Consider the following 15,204-nt stretch of genomic DNA (forward strand, 5'->3'; position numbering starts at 1 on the left):
GATAGATCACAAGTAGGCAGAGAGGCAGGCAGAGAGAGAGGGGGAAGCAGGCTCCCTGCTGAGCAGAGAGCCCGATGCAGGGCTTGATCCCAGGACCCTGGGATCATGATCCGAGACAAAGATAGAGGCTTTAACCCACTGAGCCACCCAGGGGCCCCTCAATAAGTATTTCTTAAATTAGAATGAATACTCGAGCAGTGGACTACTGTTAATGAATACCTGGGGACAGCGATTTCGAATTCCCTAACACTTTCTTAAGATATTTATTTGCCAGGGTGTCAAGCCCCGCATCGGGCTCTCTGCTCCGTGAGGAGCCTGCTTCCTCCTCTCTCTCCGCCTGCCTCTCTGCCTACTTGTGATCTCTGTCTCTCAAATAAGTAAATAAAATCTTTTTAAAAAAAGATTAATAGCTGTCTTTTAAAAAAAAATATTTATTTGCCCCCAAAACATTTTAGTGTTTTATTTTACTAGTTTGTATAAAACCACTGCAAGTACTTGTTTTACTACAAACCTCTTTGCTTAAGAAAGACCTAAGTACTAGAAAATAACTTTAATGGGTTATGTAGATATTTTACTCAACTCTCCTAAGAGTTTTTAATCAACACGCTCTCCCCTTTGCCACGCCCTCCAAAAAATTTCAATAGCATTATGAAGAAATTCTGTCTCTCAAATATGCCAAGAGACACTCAGAGTCTAAAACCGGAGTAAATTCAGGGAGTAAGTATCAAAAAAATACACAAGTTAGGCAGGTAACACTGAGCACTGGGGGGGAGGAGGAGGATATTAAAAAGCTTCAAATCAACAAACAAAAAATACAAATATAATAATCTTACCTATATACACGATGATATTAAATGATTATATAGTAAGATTATTAAGTAAAAACAGAATTATGGTTCTGTCACAGAATTCACCTGAAACATATTATTACTTGGAAATTATCTTTCTATGGCACAAAAAGCCTAAAGGCTTTTATTCTGTCATTTTATAACTTTAAAATTTCTAAATCTGTATCATGGAGAACTACACGTTACTGCTACATTCAGTGTAAGCCTGGTTCATATTTTAGTACTTTTAATTCATTTGGAGATTAAATTTACTGTAAAATTTTCTTTAAAAAGTTTTAAATCTGGCAAGTATAGTAATATCAGAACTCCTCTGAATCACAAATGAACATTTTATATTTTACAAAACTCCTTATTTCATGAGTACAGTATTTCTAGCTTTTATCCTTTCAACAGTGAGGAAAACATCTCTAAATCTAAAGGTTAATGATTTGCTGACAATTATAAATGTTTATAAAGGAGTGGCAATTTCTTGGTCTATTTAAGAACATTTATTCCTTAATATTTTATTAATCACAGTAAGAGCCTCTGTTATATTTAATGAATAGCACTTTTTTCAGGAAAAGACTTACACAAATAAGCTACTTGGGCTAACGTACTCCACCAAACGCACTATTCTACTAAAGTATAGCAATATGCTGGCGACAGCTGCAATGTCTAATATTCTGAGAAAAATTCAGATAATAGCGAGTCACCGTGCCGTTTTCGCAAAGGCTTCATTCAATAATATATATATATATATATTTTTTTTTAAAGATTTTATTTATTTATTTGACAGACAGAGATCCCAAGTAGGCAGAGAGAGAGAGAGGAGGAAGCAGGCTCCCTGCCGAGCAGAGAGCCTGATGCAGGGCTCGCTCCCAGGACCTTGGGATCATGACCTGAGCCAAAGGCAGAGGCTTTAACCCACTGAGCCACCCAGGCACCCCGTTCATTCAATAATATTCTTTATGTGACATCGTATTTCAAGGTGGTCTCACAGAATCTGATGGAATAACCCTGTGAATTTCTTTCCTTTTGCTTTTAAGTGACAAAATGATACCCCCCCCTTTTTTCTTTTTTTTTTTTAACTCATAGGACAATTGCTTTCATATAAACTAGAAACCCTTAAACATTTCATTTCACTGTTTTTTCCAACTGCTACAAAAATATCAAGTAAATATAAGTGGTCCTTTTCCAGCCTGACAAAACTAATTTCAATTGTGTGTTTGGAACTTCTCAAGAACATGGACTTAAAAGACAGACGTGAAGACAGGCAGTCAATCAACAAGCTTCTTGCTCAGACAAAGGTGTTCTGGGAGGGGAGGGCTGCTGTAAAGTGAAACAGCAAACTAACCAAACCCCAAACAGAAGACATAGTCTCTAACCTTGAGTTTGCCATCCACAGAAAGCAACGGAATAAATTGCTTAACCCAATTATATCAGGACGTGAAGAAAACTGAGGAAGTGCCCAGGGGAGGATGTAATGAGTACATAAGACATGAGATCGTTTGCAATCATTTGTTGGGAAAAATGATTGAGAACTTAAGAGCTGACAAGGAAGAAAGGAGAAGCTACGTGGGAGGAAATGACCCGTATGACAGCTTAGCATGTCACACTCAAAGAACACCAAACTTGGCGTCCGCTGCAATTTTTAGTCCTGGATCTCACTATCAGCCATGTAAACTCAGTAAAATTACTTAGTTTTTTTGCATCTTGATGTCCTCATTCATTCAGTTCAAGAAGGAGTCACTCAGCACCAAGTGCCCGCAAGGGCCAGGCAGAGTTCTAGACCCTGACTATATCAAATTTCACAGAAGTTCCTGCCTTTGTGCAGCTTACGTTGATAAACTGTAAAATTAAAGACATTGAAGAGAAAGTCATGGGGGTGCCTTGGTGGCTCAGTGGGTTAAAGCCTCTGCCTTTGGTTCAGGTCATGATCTCGGGGGTCCTGGGACTGAGCTCTGCATCCAGCATCCTGCTCGCTGCTCAGTAGAGAGCTACTCGCCCCTCCCCCAACTGCCAGCCTCTCTGCCTACTTATGATTTCTCTCTCTCTCTCTCTCTGTCAAATAAAAAGCCATGAATTGAAAATGCTGCTACGAAAAATCATCATTGGTTTCTCTCTCTGTCATCTCCCTTTTGCCATTCAATGACAAGAGAGATCTTCCCCCAGACATGCTCTGTTCTATCACTGTGTTCTATGCCAGAGACCCAGCGGACCCCAGAGGGACACCTGAATCCTTTTATCTGAGACTCAATGTCTTCCATGTCCTGGCTTCCACCAACTTTTTTAGCTCTTATCTTCCAAAATTCTCTTTCATGAACTTCCTATTCCAAGTAGATTATCTGATATTTTTTCAAATATACTTTTCACATTTCAACTTCTGCAATTTTGCTCATGTGCCTCCCTCTGCCTAGAATGCCTCCTCTCCGTCACTTGTCCATAATCCTACCCCTTCCGCCATTGGGCTTGATATTTTCTTGATATGGTTCTATGAGTGTGGCATTATTTTCTGAGTAGGAGAGGGAGAAGCGAAAAAGGATCCCTGAGAAAGATAATTTGTCTTTTTGGATTGAAGAGAAAGTTAAAGGCAGGGAGAGATACTATAAAACATGACTGTGATTGCATTATAATAGGTAAATCCCAAAAAACTTCTGTTTTGCAGAATCACTACTTTATGACCGATTGACTATATATAAATATGTATATAATACAAATATATATAAATATGTATATAATACAAATATATATAAATATGTATATAAATAAAAAGAAACCAATCTAAATGGACTCTAAATTACATAATTATGAATAGGATGATAAAGAGAAGGCCAGGGGGCACATAGTAGGCTTTCAATAAATACTTAAAATTTACAAACTGATTTTCCTTAATAAATCCGTAAATTCCTGAAACATGTGTGAGTTAAGTATTTCACATTGATTTCTGATTTTACAGACAGGAAGAAAACTGCTATGTAGCAATCATGACTAAGTACAGTAACTTACACTCCGTGATTACTGGGTTAAAAATCTCTTTTATAGAGAAATTGGGCTCAACACTAACAATTTCACTAACAATTTCCCTGCATTTAAGGGAAGGAAGAGTTGTGCAATAAAGTGTAATAAATGGCACACACAGAACCAGGTCATAAAAGGTTGTTAACTTCAGATCTTTTCCTTTATCTGAAAGAAATCAAATGTTACAGAGAGTGAGACACGGCTGCTCCCGTCTCTCTCCCTCCCTTGGTCCGCAGACCGCTGCTCCGTGTGACTGCCCTTTATCCCTCCCGGGCCCATGGCCTCAGTATCTTCCTGTGAGCTTCCCTCGCCACCTCAAACATGTTAGCCTAAAATAAAAGCAGGCTTATTTTCATGGCTGCCATCTATTTTGGCAATGTGAATCAGGGGCTCTGACATTGACCTTGGATTGGATTATGACTGACTAAATCATATAAAAAAAAAAAAAAAGTAACTGAGGAATTCTCCTAAACAGAGCAGGTATATATATATATATACACACATACATATATAATTTTATTTTTGGTGAACTTAAGAAAGAGAGAAATAACAAGTGGTCTCCTATCAGCGAACTACCACATTCGAGTTTGAAATGTACCCTAGGAACTTAGAGGCGGGTGTCTTGGTATTGGTAATTGACATGACATATTCCCAGAAATGGTGGGTCAGAAAAGAATTTTACAAAATACATACAACGAGATGTTCTTTTAAATAAAAGGTACTATCAGCTGTCTTTCTCCACAAATATACTTTAAAAATCTTTAATACTGAATTCTATCCATGTTCTGCCTCCATGCAAGTGGGAAGATACTATACCTTTACAATTCTAATGCCTACTTCTTGAGAAACTGAGGCACTACTGAAATAAATATTATTAATAAGCATTTTAATATACCAGGTGTTTATACTGATATCTGAGCATGAAAGCAAATAAATTTTTTTCAGTTTATGAAAGACCTGGCACCTGAATCTCTTATTCCTAACTGGAAGCATAAAAAGAAAGATTGAGCTTAGCTTTCTGTAGGAAATGTAATATGCATGAAATTTAAATATACTTTAAAGAAATCAAACATATTATCAGACACTCACAGACCTTAGTAGTTTAAAAAAAATCTCAGAACCATTTAAAATAAACAACTGTACATTAAAATCAACTATAAAGCTTTAGTTTCTAAATTTTGATATTTAGTTGTCCTGCCCACCATTTGTGGGCTCAGTAAAGGGGATCCAATGTAATGCCACTCAACTCTTAAAAGTACCAGAATTCCCCAGATGAGTGGTATTGCCTTCAAAGGCCATCTCAGGGGTTATCCCCTTTTTTCCCTCTTTTGAGAAGGACTCACGGAATATACTTAACGGTGGTAATACTTTCTCTCTGAATAGAGATCTAATTTTATGAAATAGCCAAACGTTGGTTAGTTGAGCCTGGGAAGGAAGTAAACAACCAAACTAGCCAAATAGGTATTCGGTCAAAATGAGCCATGCTTCTATGAGAAGTGCTATTCTTATCTGGGTCTTACAAATAAACTCAATTTCGAAAGAGTAGTTTCAGAGAAGTTTGGTTAAGGTATTATGATGGGAACATGGGAACTATCTATTTACAACGAGGACAACCTACCTTCAATTTCAGGATCTGAAACTACAGACCAAATTACAAGCATCCATGGCCCGCAGCAATTAGCCACCTCCCTGGAAGCTGGTGAGCAGGGTACCCTTCCCCCACAGTTCCTCTGCAGGGGCTACTTTCCCTTCTTATTCCTTAGGCAAGCTGAATTAACCAAAGAAGCCAGGGCAGAGCCCCCAATCCCTAACCAATGACACCTTCACAAAAAATGCAAATACACGCACAGAAGAAGCAGGACATGTACACAAAAATAAGCTAACCCTGTAGAACAATACTTTAAAACTTACTATATATTTTATCATGCATAATGTTTTCTAACCATTTTGAGGTTTTTTCCCCCAATAATTTTGAATTCACTGAAGAAATTTTACAGAACCTCTACTAGAATCCATCGTTTGAAGCCATTGATCTGGTTTATCTCTTTTCACAAGAACAATTCCAACTCGAGCAACTTTTCCAAGGTCACACAACCAGGTACTAGTTTAAATGCTAATTTGTTTGACTCCTAAGCAGAAGTTCTTAGCAGACCAAAACTATGAAAAAAACAAGGCCACTGACAGATAAGCCTTGGGCACAAAGGAGTAAACACAAATACAATTTATCATTTTGCCAGGTTCAATAAATACCATTTTGATGTGTTAATAGCCTTTAACAGTGAAGGCATTAGCCATCAATTAAATAAACCATTAAATAGGGAATACAAGTGTCAATAAAGGCATAATCTACTAATTTTCTAATCAATGATGCTAATCATTGCTGGATATTAATCAGGGAGTGGACATTAGCCATAGCATAGATAATCACTTATGATTATGGTTCACTACAAAATCTAAACAATATCAAAAACAGAGTACAATACTAAACACATTTCCCCTCAGTAAGTACTTGTCGGTAAATTAAATGCTTTGCCTTGAACAAATGGAAATATTTGCAACATTCATTGATTACAGCTCTTACAGAAGGTTAGAAACAGGCATATTTCTCTGCCACAAAAGTAAAAAGAACCTAGTTAGGCAAAGCTAGGACTAAAGTCAAAACAAAACCCAATCTGAGTTAAACTGCAGGCAGAATTCAGTCATGAAGGCTAAAACTTGGAAATTAGGACCAACCTGCCCTTGTCCTTAAGTAAATGAATAACCTTACACCAATCACTTAATCTTTTTAAGCTTCAATTTTCTCATCTATAAAATAGGGAGTAAGAATATTTACTTCGTAAACTGCCTGCTACATCTTGGGTTTTATTTAACACGCCATAACAATAGTTTCTAATGAAAAAAGCAGCCTGGAAGTCAGGGGCTCTGGGGCCCACGTACTTCTTAAGGGAGGGATGTGGTGTCCTTCTGTCATTCCCAAAGGAGGCAGGAACTTGCCTTTCCTGTGTGCTTTGCCTCTAATCAGCAACTTACTCACCTGTTTTATGCCTCAGTTTCCCCATTTTTAAAATGGAGATTCTACGAGTATTGAACTCCATGAGTTGTTCTGAAGTTGAGATAAAATACCTGTATAAAGGGTTCAGCACGGAGACTAGCACTTAGTAAACACTTAATAAACGTTGGCTATTATTAGGCTTAGCTTCTCCAGGTTATAAAATGCGGAGGGTGGATTAGGGGATCTCGAGCTTCGCTTTGGTTCTGAAAATGCCTAATCATACTCACTTTCACAGAAATTAGTAAAACTGGTATTTAAAAATTTGTGGGTATTTTTCCTCCTATGTCAAAGAAGATGAGGCAAGGGAGCAGAACTTAGAAGAGTCTTATTAGATGTGACATTTGCCAGTTAAAAAAAAAAAAAGATTAGAATCACAGACATCTTTATCGATATGTTTAACTTCCAAATGCATTTATGCACGCAGTGTCAGTGTTTTTCTCTTATTTAAATTTAGTGTTATGATTCAATGAACTATTGGCTCCTTTGAAAACTCCTTGATTGTGGAAATTAACATTTTGCTTTGCCTAAACACCTGACGCCTATTGGAACCCTGTTACCCCCAAATCTCACCTGATCATAAATGCAAAGAAATGAATGTATTAAGCCAAAAAAGCTTTTCCGAGAAGCCAAAACTAATAATGCTAATAAAAGCAGCTCTGAGAATAGTCTTTGCTCACAAGCTTCCTCTTCCTACTTTATGCAAAAATTACAGTAACAACAAAATAACCTTGGCTGTTTAATGACGGGGTAATGAGAAGTGAAAGGCGGCGTGACAAGAGAGAAAAATGGAAAACCTATCTTAAAAATTACACCTGTCTGGGAGCTGCAGGTGGAATTTACAATTCTTACAAGAAGGAAGGTGATAATCTGGACCAGGTCTGGAATCACACAGTACCCCGTTCATCACTGTTTTGCCATTTAAGACCTGTATAACCTTGAATTAACGTAACCTCTCTTAGGTAACAATTTTCCCGTAAGAGGGAGAAACCCCTTCTAAAAGGGAGGTTGTGAGAGTAAAATGAACTGATACGGCTAAAACGCTGTGCATAGTTAAGGTCTCCAGGATGATACATAAAGCTAATATTAAGCATCGTTATCTGGTGTCTTAGACTGGGAATACTTAGCCCTCACCAGCTCCCGGGTAAATTACTGTACTGGGACCTGGAACAATAGAACTGATGTTCGTGATGAGGAGCTTACGTTACCAAGAAGTTAAATTATAATGAATATATTTTGTTCTACACGTAGTCAGCCAACCCTTGTTGAATGACTCCTGTCTTCTTGGCACTGCGGTTAGTGCTGGCATGCGAAGATGAACAAGACACGGCTGTGACCTGAAAGATCTTGTCCCCCTGGTCCGGGAGAATGAACCCTAAACAAATGATGACAGTGCAGTGTGTGAAGCGGGGTACAGAAACGTGCACCGGGGGCCACGGAAGTTTTAGAAGCCAGCTCTGCTGGACGCAGTCGGTCAAGGCTTCAGACACAAGATGCCACAGAAGTTGACTCTCGAAAGATCTGTGACAGGGTCAGAAAGGGGCTATGCAGCACGGGCGAAGGGGACATGTTGAAGCATGGGTGGAGAGGTGTGAACCCACAGGAGACATGGAGGAAGGGGTGGGATTGTGAAAACTCTGATGAAACAGACGAAAGAATTTGGACTTGACCTGAAAAATGAAGATGTGACACAGGGCGGCGCGATGGTCAGAGCTGTGACTCAGGATAACAGCTACAATGACAGTTTGGAAGCTGGATAAAAGAAGACACAGAGGTGGGCAGACCAGGTTTAGGGCTAACCGAAGAATGTAAGGACCAGAGGAAAAGAGCCTGAACTTCTGCCCCAACAGTGGGAAGAGTCAGGGGCGAGGGGAGGAGTTTGTAATTCCTTTCAAACATATTTCAATTCTGTATGTTTGTTTTTAAAGTCCTTAAAGTACTAAATCCCTGGCAGTCCACAAAACCTGACTCTCCTGTCATAACTCTTTCAGGCGATTCTGAGTTCCTTAGATTTTACTGTTACATAATTCATAGCAAGATGATAAGGCGATATCCCTGATAAGGTCTGAAATAGTATTTTAGGCATTTTGACAACGGGCCAATTTTTTTTTTCTTTCTTACGATAAGATCTATACTTCATTCTGATTAAATATAAGAAAAGAGAAGTCAGTAAAAAGTAAAGCCCAAGCTAAACTCCAGTCAGTAAAGTTTGATAGCCTCGCCTAGGAAAACAAAAATCGTATATGTAGCACTTAACTGCCCTAACTGGGGTTTCCTAAAAGGTGAGATCTTGTACTGTGTTTAATAAAACTCTTCCTATTATTGGACAATACTTGTTCAGATATCGAAGCAAGAATTTCATTTTAATGGCGTTGAAATAAAATACGTCACAAGGGACGTATTGACCATGAAGTTCAGAAATATAAACTATAAATCTTTTGGTTTTAACTTTTTAAGTAAAGTGATGACTCCAAACAGCAAGCAACAGAACTACTAAAAGTTGAATAACCTTCAAGTAAACATACTTAGGCACTTGTTAAAACAAACATTATTCCCAATGCTAAAATTGAGGCCGGCAATTCTCCCCTCTTAATAGCTTAAAAACAGTTTCAAAAGTAGCAGGATAGCAGCTTCTTTGCAAAGAGTCTAATCATCAGGATTAAAAGATCCTTAAAAGCAAATACAGAATGGTCAGTCAGCCTGATCACCTTAATTTTTAATAAAGGAATCTTTAGGTATATGCAGGTATGAAACAAACTTCAGATGGAAAATCTCCTGTCACGAAAAAGAAACTAATTTTAATGTTCACCTTCACGCTGCTGATTCAGAATTGCAGGCAATAATATTTGAAAACAGAAAAAAAAAAAAAAGGAAATATGATAACGCAGTATCAAACAATCTGTCAGTGATAAAACAAGCGGGGTGGTTGTCATAAAGTAGCCAAATGGCTTTTTCCACCTCCATCAAGGTCACTTTACTGATGATGGGCTCAATAAGATGATAATGCATTTAACCACTTTCCTTGCATCTGACTTCGACCTCACAAATCCAAATGGCCCTGTTTAACTACCCTGGCCTTTCAGCATTTCCCTGAACAAAGATAATTAAGGAGATGTACTGCCCCCTACTATCACAGGAATTGAAAGACAAATAAACTTTTAAGAGCACAGCCAGGTGTCTCTTCCACTAATGCACAACTTTTAAGCAGGAGGTAAAATGAAATAATGGTTAAATAATTATAAAAGGTTAACAATGTTAAATTTGTTATATACGGTAATTGTTTTCCTTAAAAGAAAATGCATGAAAAGAGTTCCAGGCTACATTTTACAGGTCTCTAGACAGCAGGTCGCCCCCCTCTCTCTTACTGCCAGAAAGAGTTGGAAGACTATGGAGAAAAGGTACCGTGAAGAAACTAACATGAAAATAATGCATGAAAACTCCCGCCCGTCATTTTAATTTAAAAAAATTGGGGGCATATATATATATATATATATATATATATTTAAAAACCTGAATTGTTTCTCCATATTAGTTCTATATTAGTCATTTTGGTAGGCTCTCGAATCCATTCTGCCTTGGAAATGTACAAAACAAGATGTTTACGGGAAACAGTATTTAATGTTATGAGAGGGAAATAACTCTGAAGAGAGAAACTCTTTCTCTTTTAAATACTGTAGTACGTGGTTTCCCAAATCTTATTATTATTTAGATGTGATGCACGCTCAAATATCTGTGTACTTTTCAATTTTTATTCTTCCCTTGTGAAATGAATTTATTGTCAGGAATACGCACACTATCAATTATTCCTGGGATACCAAAGAGGTAGTTACTCTCACCCTATCGTAGTAAAAATTAAGAGTAGATATTTCAAAACTTAAACACACCGGATTTGTAACGGAACGGGTAGGTTTATAACTAAAATCAACATACACATTTCAAGACAACTGGTTTCTTAGATATTAAAATATATTGCTAAATAAATCTGCTAAAATAAATCTGTTAAAAACAGATATAATCAAATAACTGGTACACATCAAATTATTACTTTCTACGGGGAAAACTTTTTTTGACAATACATTCCCAATACCTAAACTCACACAGGTTTAAAGGCCTTAGACATAATTGAGTATTACAATAACTTTTTATTTAAGACAAACTATTATCAGAGGCATATAATTTTCATTTATTCTGTATTATTTAGTACTAGAGAACTCTGCAATGCCAAACAATCTTATAGAAAGTCTAATGGAAAACACCTTATTTAAAGAAAGAAGTGTTATTTTGGCTTTAAAATATTCACTACTTGAGGATACAGAATCGCTTCAATATGATTATAGCCAAAACAGCACTTAGGATTGATAACTTAACATCTATATTTATATGCTGAGACTCTTTCAAATCAATGTGACACTGCAAAGTCGTGCTAAGTGACCCTCATCTAAAACTGTGGGAACCTTAACCCTCTTGCTCTCCGGTCCTTTTCCTCTAGCTTTCCAGCCTTCCCTTCCCTTTCTCTCTACCTACAAGTTCCACCACGTTTACTTGTGGCTGCTCTTGGAATAACTAAAACTCAGGCCACGGCAAGGTCTAACTCTTTAAACACTCACAGCTGTGACTTGGGTTTTTAGCCAAAACCATGCAGAAGTTCTGATCTAACCCAGAAGGGTACAGCTTACATGATGGTCAACAAACTACCGGCTGTGATCACTTCCTTTTTGACTTGGACCTATCACTGGATCTCCTTCATGGAACCAAATTCCCAACATCCAAACAGCCTTAAGGAAGAATATCCTACTTCTCAAGAGGTTGGCACGAAAGCACTCACATCCAGGAGAAGATAGAGTGACTTCAGACACACTTTAAACTACCCATGAACTAGGCGGCACATATGCATATATATATTTGTACAGAGAATAAGAAACACATAGTAAAGCAATAATTGATTAGCGTAAAATGTAAACTTTCTTAATACAAGGAAAAGTTAATAAAAATTACATTTAGAAAAAGATTGAAAACAAATATAATGTCCTATTTTTAGCTTTTACATCTGGATCGTTAGGAAGGTGGTTAAAAAGCTCTATTCACAATTGTTTAAAGTCCAAAAAACAAAATAAATTATAAACATAAAGAGACTGATGTTCCAAAGCCCAATCTCTTAATTGCTGATCAGAGCTGAAAATAGATCTTTTTTCCTCCACTAATTGAATGAGTCTTGTTAAACCTTTTGAAATGCACTTTAGAAAATGCAAGAATACAGCTTAGAACAGGTTCTTTAATTTGGGTCATTTTCTGTTACTTGCAGTAGTGACGGGTGCTTAGCAACGCTGTTCTGGTGGCCCTTTTAAGGAAATGAATACCTGGAATACAGCATTTTAATCTATTTTATGGCATTAATTATCAAGATCACTGTATTTGAGACAGTGCCTCCTTTGCCATTTTCCTACGTTATGAAAGAAAGGAGTCCCGTGATTAATTGAACGTATCATTTCAGATGACAGAAGATCCTGTGGCACCCCCTTTCCCAAGTAAGAAAAAAATAAGGACATTAAAAACTAATAGTAAATAGAAGTCACAGAGAGGATTAGTTTAAGTATTTAGACAAGGATCTTCCACTGAAAATCAGGAGTTCCATATTAAGTCACTTTCATTTTTCTAAGTCTTTAAGAGGAATTAAATTCTATGATGCCACACATTAGGCCACTGATATCTAGGAAACATGATGCGACACAGCCAACATGTAATCAGATTTTATTTGGTACTTAAAGATTCGCAGAAGGTTTTAAATATTGATTTTATGGAAGAAGACTTGTACATGAGAATCGTTAACAAGAATATCATTCAGATTATGATCGAGTTACTCACTTTATATTTATTTTAACAAGCCCAAATGATCAACTACCAGGAAGACAAGGAAGCAAGGTAAAATAGAAAGCTACCAAGTAGTTTTTTAAGAAATAGAACTGCCATGTTACACTCTGTAAATACGTCCATTCACCTATTATTGATAAGCAGCACAACAGGTTCAAGAAACTAGTAATTAAAAATATTTGGTACACTCCCTTCTATTTTTCTCTGATCTCAGTTATCATTGCTAGAAGTACAACTCTCCCAACTTTTACCTCTTGATCACACAATTCATTTTCGATTTCCTGTGCTGGAGAAGGAAGGTAACACTCTCCCCTATCACCATTCCTGCCTGTGTTCACAGCTACCAAGACATCAAGTGACTCCCTCTTTGTCTAGACTGTACCCTAATTTCAATCTTTAATGGCCAATTTTTTAAAGCTTTTAACACTCAGCCTCCAAAGATGAGAAAGAAACCAGATTAACAACCTGAAATCTTATTGGTAAAGTTTCAGAGTCTTGGTTACTATATAATCAGCATCCCTTTAAATTAAACGTATTTCATACTTGACGTTAAATTTATCACCAAATTGTGTAAATCACAGCCTAAAATGAGTAACACCTACATTTCACAAGTTTTTTTCACCGCTTAAGACAAATGGACATTGCCTGGGGCTTGGGGGTTTTGAAGAGTATGGTTGCATTTTAATGCTCGGGAATCCGCTGGGGGGGGGGGGGGGCTAAATGTGTGGAACAGACAGTATATGCTGCACTAAACTGTTCTCCTCCCCAGAGGGAGGCTTCCTAAGTTAGCTGTATTTCTCAAATGCCTTCTCTGGATCTTTTCTGTCCTTTTCTTCAGGACTCCTTTCACAATTAGCACACAGAGGTCTCTGCATAAAGCTCTGAAACCTCTAAACCCAGAGAACAAAAGGTTGATTTTAAAAAAATGAAAACCTTGGCTTGTACAACTCCAGACGTGAATCTGCTTTCAATTACGGAAAGTATTTCCACTTCAGTGCAAAGGGATCAAATCCTCAACGACACCATCTTACGGCGCTGCATTTGATTATATGAGGCTTTCCGAAGACAGAATGACTCTGTGACACAGGCGCGCATATATTCGGTACGGAGCTCTGCTGAGATACTCCAGAGAGACAGAGACGCCGGCACCGAAAAGGGAGGCAGTGGGACTTCGGAGAGCGGCCACAGAGCTTTGTTTTATTTTATGGGAAGACACACAGACAGGGTTAAAAAAAAAAAAAAAGGGGGGGGGTTACTTTCCACCCCCCCCCCGCCCCCAACTCTTTCCCCCAGTAACCTGCGCGAAGGACCCCGGCAAAGTTGGGTTTTCTTTTAGAGACGCGGCTGCCTCCAACCCTCTCCTGGCAAAAAATCACCCGCTAAGCATTTCGCAAGAGGGAAACCGCTCTTTTAATTAGCGCGATTATTTTGGACCTCTTTCCCCATTAAGCAATCAGGATGATGGATTTTAGTTCATGGAACCGGAGGGCTGGTTCATTCAAGCTCCGCGCAGACCTTAAAACGCAGCCAAGACCTCCAGGATCCAACGTCGCGGCTGCCCGCAGTCGCTCCCCGCGAACCGGGCAGGAGGCGCCGCCGCGGTCCCGGAAGGCAGCGCGCAAGCCGCTCGCCCTCCCGCCTCGGGACCGTCCACCGCCCCCTCCGCCCCCCCAAAATCCGCCTCCTTAAAAATACCGGGAACAAAAGACGCCATTCTCCCCGCGGCTACCTGCGCCGCTCCGAGGGACGACGAGCCCCCGAGAAAGTTCAGCCGTCGCCTCCCCTCACCCCTTCCCCGTGGTCCCGCAGGGGTTAAATGGCCACCTCGTTTCTGATGCTAATGTTGCCTCGGCCGCGGTCCGAACCCGCGCGGAGCCTCCTCCCAGGCCGACCCCGCCGGGGAGAACGCGGGGCCGCCGCCGCCGCCGCCGCCGCGGACCCGGGTGCGGGCGAGCGAGCGGGCGAGCGACCCCGCCGCGCCGGGAGCCGCGCGAGGAGCCGCGCGAGGAGCCGCGCCGGGAGCCGCGCCGGGAGCCGCGCCGGGAGCCGCGTGAGGGACCGCGTGAGGGACCGCGCGGGGAGCCGCGCTCCGCCCGTCCGCCCAGGCCCCGGCCGCCGCCGCCGCCGCCGCTCACCCACCTTGCCGCGGCGCGCCCTCGCTGTGGCCGTGCGGAGCCGAGCCCGGCGCTGCCAAGTTGCCTCGGTCTGGAGCGTATCATGTTACAGCGCCGGGCTCGGGGCTCCGGCTGCGAGCGGCAGCCAGACATGATAGGCTGAGGCTCCTCTGTTTACACCCGGCCGCGGAGGGGGCGGCGGCGGCGCTTAACCCCTTCGCGCCGGGCCGCGCCGCCGCCGCCGCCGCCCCGCCGCCCCGCCAGCCCTGCGCCCCGTCGCCGCGGCTCGAGGCGGCCCGAGGCGGCCCGGGCCGCCTTCTCCCCCCTC

General features: G+C 40.3%; 1 protein-coding gene across 5 annotated transcripts in view; it reads right to left on the reverse strand.

Annotated features, from left to right (window-relative positions):
- Nucleotides 1–15,204, reverse strand: part of TENM3 (teneurin transmembrane protein 3) — a 2,451,411-nt gene that overhangs the window by 309,240 nt on the left and 2,126,967 nt on the right. For 2 of the 5 annotated variants that reach the window (XM_082715816.1, XM_082715815.1), the window contains exon 1: nt 14,902–15,031. The exons of the other annotated variants lie outside the window; for them this stretch is intronic. The gene's annotated coding sequence lies outside the window, so the exon portion shown is untranslated. Of the gene's footprint in view, nt 1–14,901; nt 15,032–15,204 lie in introns of those variants that run through there. 5 annotated transcript variants of the gene reach the window in all.

This window comes from Mustela nivalis, assembly GCF_964662115.1.
Source record: "Mustela nivalis genome assembly, chromosome: 20".
NCBI lineage: Eukaryota > Metazoa > Chordata > Mammalia > Carnivora > Mustelidae > Mustela > Mustela nivalis.